Source organism: Micromys minutus (genome assembly GCF_963924665.1).
Source record: "Micromys minutus genome assembly, chromosome: 24".
Classification (NCBI taxonomy): domain Eukaryota; kingdom Metazoa; phylum Chordata; class Mammalia; order Rodentia; family Muridae; genus Micromys; species Micromys minutus.
In genome coordinates this window covers 11,821,470-11,827,515 of record NC_137959.1, presented here as the reverse complement: position 1 = coordinate 11,827,515, position 6,046 = coordinate 11,821,470, and positions in this window count along the sequence as shown.

The window sequence follows — 6,046 nt, the reverse complement described above, 5'->3', positions numbered from 1 at the left end:
TCTCTCTCTCTCTCTCTCTCTCTCTCTCTCTCTCTCTCTGTGTGTGTGTGTGTGTGTGTGTGTGTGAGAGAGAGAGAGAGAGAGAGAGAGAGAGACAGAGAGACAGAGAGAGACAGAGACAGAGAGACAGAGAGAGAAAGGAAGAGAGAGAAGAGAGAATAGAGAGACCGGTGCTTGAGTTTCTGACTTGAATTTTATTTAAAACTCAATTAACTGAATTTTGACTAGGGATTAAAACAAAATTTACAACCATTTCTGAGATGGCCCCAAACAAACTCCTGTCATTTTGTGCATGTACTTATGTGAAGTGACATTCTCAGCACAAACACTCATATAATCAAAATATCCATCAACTTGAAAAACATTGAAGATGCTTTATGCCTTGTAGTAGAAACTGTTTGGTCAAGACCTAATTTTTTATGTAAAAATAAAGAAGCTCATTCATTACTAAGAAAATTTGCTTTCATCGTTAAGAAATGGAAAATTATAGGCAAACCAAAGAATTATTTTAAAATAAATCTTATGATTTATTATCAGCAAGTATTTGATTTATTCACCTGTTTTTAGATACATACCAAGAGTCACATAAAATTTCTTCTGGGTGGAAATGAGTTGGGAGTGGAAGGAGTATCTCAACACCTGGGAGGCTGAGGCAGGAAAGTCAGAAATCCAAGGTCATCCTCAGCTACATAGCAAGTTCGAGCCCAGCTTGAGCCACATGAGACCCTATCTCAAAAAAGTACCCTTGGATGAGAGATGACATGGGATTGAGAGTGTCCCAAACTCCATGTGAATGGCACAATACACAATGGCCAAATTCTCAACTACTAGCTGATAGCTTTACCCAGTAGCTAATAATGCTCAAATACAACTTTATGTCTCCATTGGTGCCAGGCACCACAGGCTAGCCCACAAAATCTGGTCTGATCAAATTTGTCTGCTCCACCCCAAGACTATTCTCAACTTGATTCATGGTGCATGGTGACATTAACCTTGTCACTCCACTACAGACGTGAAATGATTTCTATTTTCTATTCCTTGAATAGGAGTGTTCCTATTTCCTGGGCAGATTTACGATTGGAGTAATGAGAGAACCATGACCCAGCTGAAGCATTTCAAAAGAAAATAACACTTTGAAGATGAATGCCTTAAGAAACAATGTTGTGTGAATCCCAATTACAGTTATGACAAAAATCTGTCAAGTTCTTCTGCCTGCTTTTGGCATCAGGAAATCAGGAAATGCTATGTGGTAGTGAATTTGTTTATTTCTTTTTTATGTCTTGTGGGGGGGGTGTCCAATGACACTGTTCAAATCATGGGGAAAGGACCACAGTGACAACTGAGCTTCTACCTCTGAGAATTGTTTGTCTGTGGGCTGGGGATATACAAATATGTCAGGAAAAGCTCCTGATTCTGAGTTCTGTCACACCCCTAATTTTAATATATAGGCAGCTAAAGTGAATATCTTTAGTCACATGCAGACTATTTGTTCAGTGTGAGAAAACAAAGCATGCTCATATGTTTCTTGGCCTGTAGCATATCAGCTGTCTGTGGATTGAGGCCCGGGGGTTTCTGGATATAACTTTAATTACTAGTTTCTTGGGTTTTGAAAAAAAAAATTTAATACTACATAGGTGGGGGTGGGGGACAGAAAGGAAGAAAAGGTAGGAAAAGCTGCAGGATCTCATATCCCATTCTTCATATTAAAGCAATTCCACAAGCTCAGATGTCATTCAAAGTACGACAGTTCCGTGACAGGTAGATGCAGGGATGGTAAAGATTTGTCAGGTTGGACTAAGACTCTGTGGCCTCCTGCCGTCCCCCAGGGTTTCTCTCAGAAATGACAGCTGCTGGTTCTGCAGACTCTTCTACCATCTGCCTCTGAGCAGTCACTGACCCACTGTAATAAAGGCCCTCAGGTCCCTCTAATCTATGTACTACATACCAATCGATAACACGGGGAGTCAGACCCCACCCACAAACATGTAACTCAATCAGTTCTGTGACTGTGGGGGCAAAATTTGCCCCCTGAAAACCTGCTTTGAACAGCAGAAATGTGGCTGATTTCATTATCCGGGATTGCTTTGTCATATTTCTGCTGAAGCTTAGGATAACTGAAATGAGCATTAATAATTCAGCACCATGGCCAGCGCCAATACCGCCAGCTTCCTGCTCCCCCTGGCCTTTGGGTGTGAACCACTGTGGCCAGGTGAGCTGTTCCCTAGGGCAGCTTTTGAGGGGGCTGCTGATCCTGAACTCAACTCTTTTTGCTTACAGGAGCAGAGATGGGTGAATTTCTGGGCTCAGTTGTGGTCGGGTATTTGGGGCAGTGCCTGGACACTCAGGAATAACAGTCTCTCGCAGTAACTGTCAATTGATTCTCTTTTCTCCTAATTGGTGGTGGTTTTGTTTTTTTATTCAGAGGACAGGTTAGAATTTCTCTTTGGGACAAGACATTTTTTTTTTCTTGCTCATTTTTCCAACCAGTCTGTCATTCCCTTTTGTTTCCTTCTTCTTTTCTTCCTCTGCTCCTTTTACTCTGTTTTGCTTAATTTATTTAACCCTCTTCTGTCAATTAATTTTTAGCACATCAGAGCGAATGAGTTGTAGATGCTTCTGATGCCAAGTGTCCTTGAGCTTACAAGTCTGTCTGTCTGTCTGTCTGTCTGTCCGCCTTCGCTCTCTCTCTCTCTCTCTCTCTCTCTCTCTCTCTCTCTCTCACACACACACACACACACACACACACACACACACACATACACATACACACAAAGAGTTCATAGGATACTCATGTTAGCCAGGGATGCTTCTGTGGATCATGGGCTCTTCATAAATGCATTCAAAGTGTATAATTTTACATCTTAATGCTGAACAAGCAAAACACATAGCCTCCAAGGCCCTGATTTCAAACCCAGTCTAAGTTAACAAGGGATTGAATCAAAGATTAGGGAAGGCAAAGTGACTGGTCCGGTCTCCTGATATGATGGTTTCTGGTCACTGGAGCTTAGAGCTTGCTCCCAGACAACCCACTGTGAATTTGTTCTTTCACTTGTGTACTTACTGATTCATCCAGCCCTGATCTTTCCTGCCCTCCATGGAGGATTCAGATGAATCAAGCAAGACCTCTAGCCTTCCAGGACACTTGGCCTGGCTCTGGGAGGTCATGTGGTACTTACTATTCATATTCACTGTGACAACTGCAAGGGCAGCGTTACAGCCTGCTGGGACCTCAGTCTGAGCCTTGCAGAGTTCTCTCTGCTTTGACCTTGGGTTGTCACCTGAACAGATTGGTTCTCATGCACTACTCCTAAATGATGAGCCTAAGCACGTGCCACCACCAAAATGTCCCCTGAGCCCACAGAGGATAGTTCTAATGGTCACTACAACTACCTGTTCTGCTCCAGTACAGTGCAGAATTTATAAATTCACCCAGCTCTCCCACCACCCTCTGGGCTCAGACCTACAGGTCATGGCTGATACCAAAATCCCAGTATTCCCTCAGCTTGGTGGGAGCCTGATTTGAGTCCAGGTTAGAAGGCCTGGTGGCCTCCAGTTTTCAGCCCACTAGTTTCCTCTGCTTTAGGAATACTGTCATGTGTGAATCACAAGTACTTAGAAAAACCAAATCCCCTCCCTCACACATTCATCCAACACATGCCAACCAATCACTGCCTGTATTCAGGGCCTAGATACAGATAAGACCCCACACTTTGCATCAAGCACACACTTGATTGATTGAGGAGGCAGAGACAACAACACTCTGGGGCCAAGAAGAGAAGACGGGGCTTAGAATATCCTTTTTACTCATTTGCCTCCTGAATCTCAGTCCTCATTCTGCAAGTTTTGCTTTTTCTTTTGACTTTATTTAGGAAATGGTGTCTCAGTCCCTCATCCCTTCTCCAGCTCCAATTTTTAGGTCTGACCACAGCCCCTTCAAGAATATGGAGCTGTTCTTCATCTCCTCTTATAGATGAGGACACTAAGTTTCAGAAAAAAAGTAGCTAAGACAAGTGACAAGTAGAGGTGAAAGGGCCTCATGAAGGACAGCAGGGAACTCTGGGAAAAGACAGTGACCTTGGGGTGCCAGTTCCTGACATCTACAAAAAAAGCCATAGTCTAACACAAAGGTTACACTCTTGTCTTACTTTGCAGAGAGGAAACTGAGACCCAGGGAGATCGTGTCACCCACTGAAAGGACAAAGCATGGCAGATCAGGGAGCCTGGTTCTGAAATAGAATGCTTAGCTGTGTTGGCCTGTTGTCTGGCCAGAGCATGCTTCCCCATCCTGCAGGACTATGGGCTAATAAAGAAAGGTAGAGTCACAGGTAGGTCATTGATAAATAAATAGCTGTCCTAAAAAGAAACCAGGATGATGCATTTGTCCTGCCTCCATAGAATAAGGTGGTAGGGTTCAGATGGTGACCAGGTAGGTCTTCTTCAAAGAGAGAGGGGAAGGGGGAGAGGGAGGGAGGGAGGGAGGGAGCACACCAAGGATCAGAGACCCACATACCTGAGTAAAGTAACATTCTTGGGAAGCCTCTAAAAGGGATTCCGAAACGGCACCCCATAGCCTATCCCTAGACATATTGCACATATACCATTGTCCATAGTCAGAGAGGCTCTTCCCCAGAGCAGGTGCAGTAGCCTTTGATGGAAGACTAGGCCTCTAAACTTCAGTATCTAAGCTCTATACTACCACACAAAAGATGGCTGCAAACACAGGGGCTTAATTACAAAATGTGCCATAGTTCTCATGGACAGGACTGAGCTGGCTATGTTTCCATCTATATCAGCATCCTTCTGAACCCTGCAGACTATGTGGTAACCAAAGCATCGAGGAAACAAATGTTGATGAGGATACAGGGCTGGAGTAAAGAATCCCTTATCCACTACTGCCAGGCATGTAAATTAGTATAGTCGTTGTAGAAATTGGTAAGAAGGTTCCTCTAAAAACTAAAACTATTCAAGCATGGCAGATTACACTTTAATCCCAGCAACTGGGAGCCAAAGGCAAGAGGCACCACATGGGCCTCTGTGAGTTTAAACCTAGCTCATCTGCATAGCAAGTTCCAGGTCAGCCAAGGGTATACAGTGAAAACCTGTCTCAAAACAAATAAATGATAACAAATTAACTCCTGATCAGAGACCACCCAGGGACTCTGAGGAGTCAGCACAGCATGAGAGACTTGCACATCTGTGTTTGTTGTCATACTATTTGATGGTCTCAGCAGCCAAGATGGGGAGCCATCCTGGATGCTCATCAACACATGAATAGATAAAGAAAATGTGTGACACATACACATCATGGAATGTCATTTAGTCATGAAGAAGAAGTGAGATCATGACACTTATGCAAAAATGAATGGAACTGAAGATCAACAAATTAAAAAAAAAATCCATACTCAAAAAGACAAAGTCAAGCTTGTTTTTCCTCATATGCAGACTCTACATTTAACAAAGAAATGACCAAACAGTATAAAGTATTCAGGAAGGAGAAAAAAGATAGCATGGTGGGGTGGAGAAGTAACTGAGGAAAGTAAATATAATTATATATAATATATGTATATTATAAATAATATCTATACCATAGAAATGTCATGATGAAACCCATTGTTATCTGCACTTAATATATGCCAATAATTGAGGCTGGAGAAATGGCTCAGTAGCTAAGAATACCTGTTGTTCTTACAAAGGACACAGGTTTGGTGCCCAGTATCCACATGGTGGCTCACAACCATCTCTAACTCCAGTTCCAGGGCATCTGCTGTCTTCTGACATCCTTGGGCATCAGGCATACACATGGTAAAAAAAAAAAAAAAAAAAAAGAGGCAAGTAGATCACTCGTACTCTAAAATAGATCAGTTTTAATTTTTTAAATGTTAATAATGTCAAGAACTACAAACCGGCCAGAGCTGAAGGCTTATCCAAAAGCCCATTTAGGAAAAATCCTCTTCCAAATTTTCATGTCTTCTGGGAAGACTCATCTAAGAATGACAGACAAACAACTTCTGTCCTTTGTATTCTGCTACCTCAAGTTTGTCCTCAG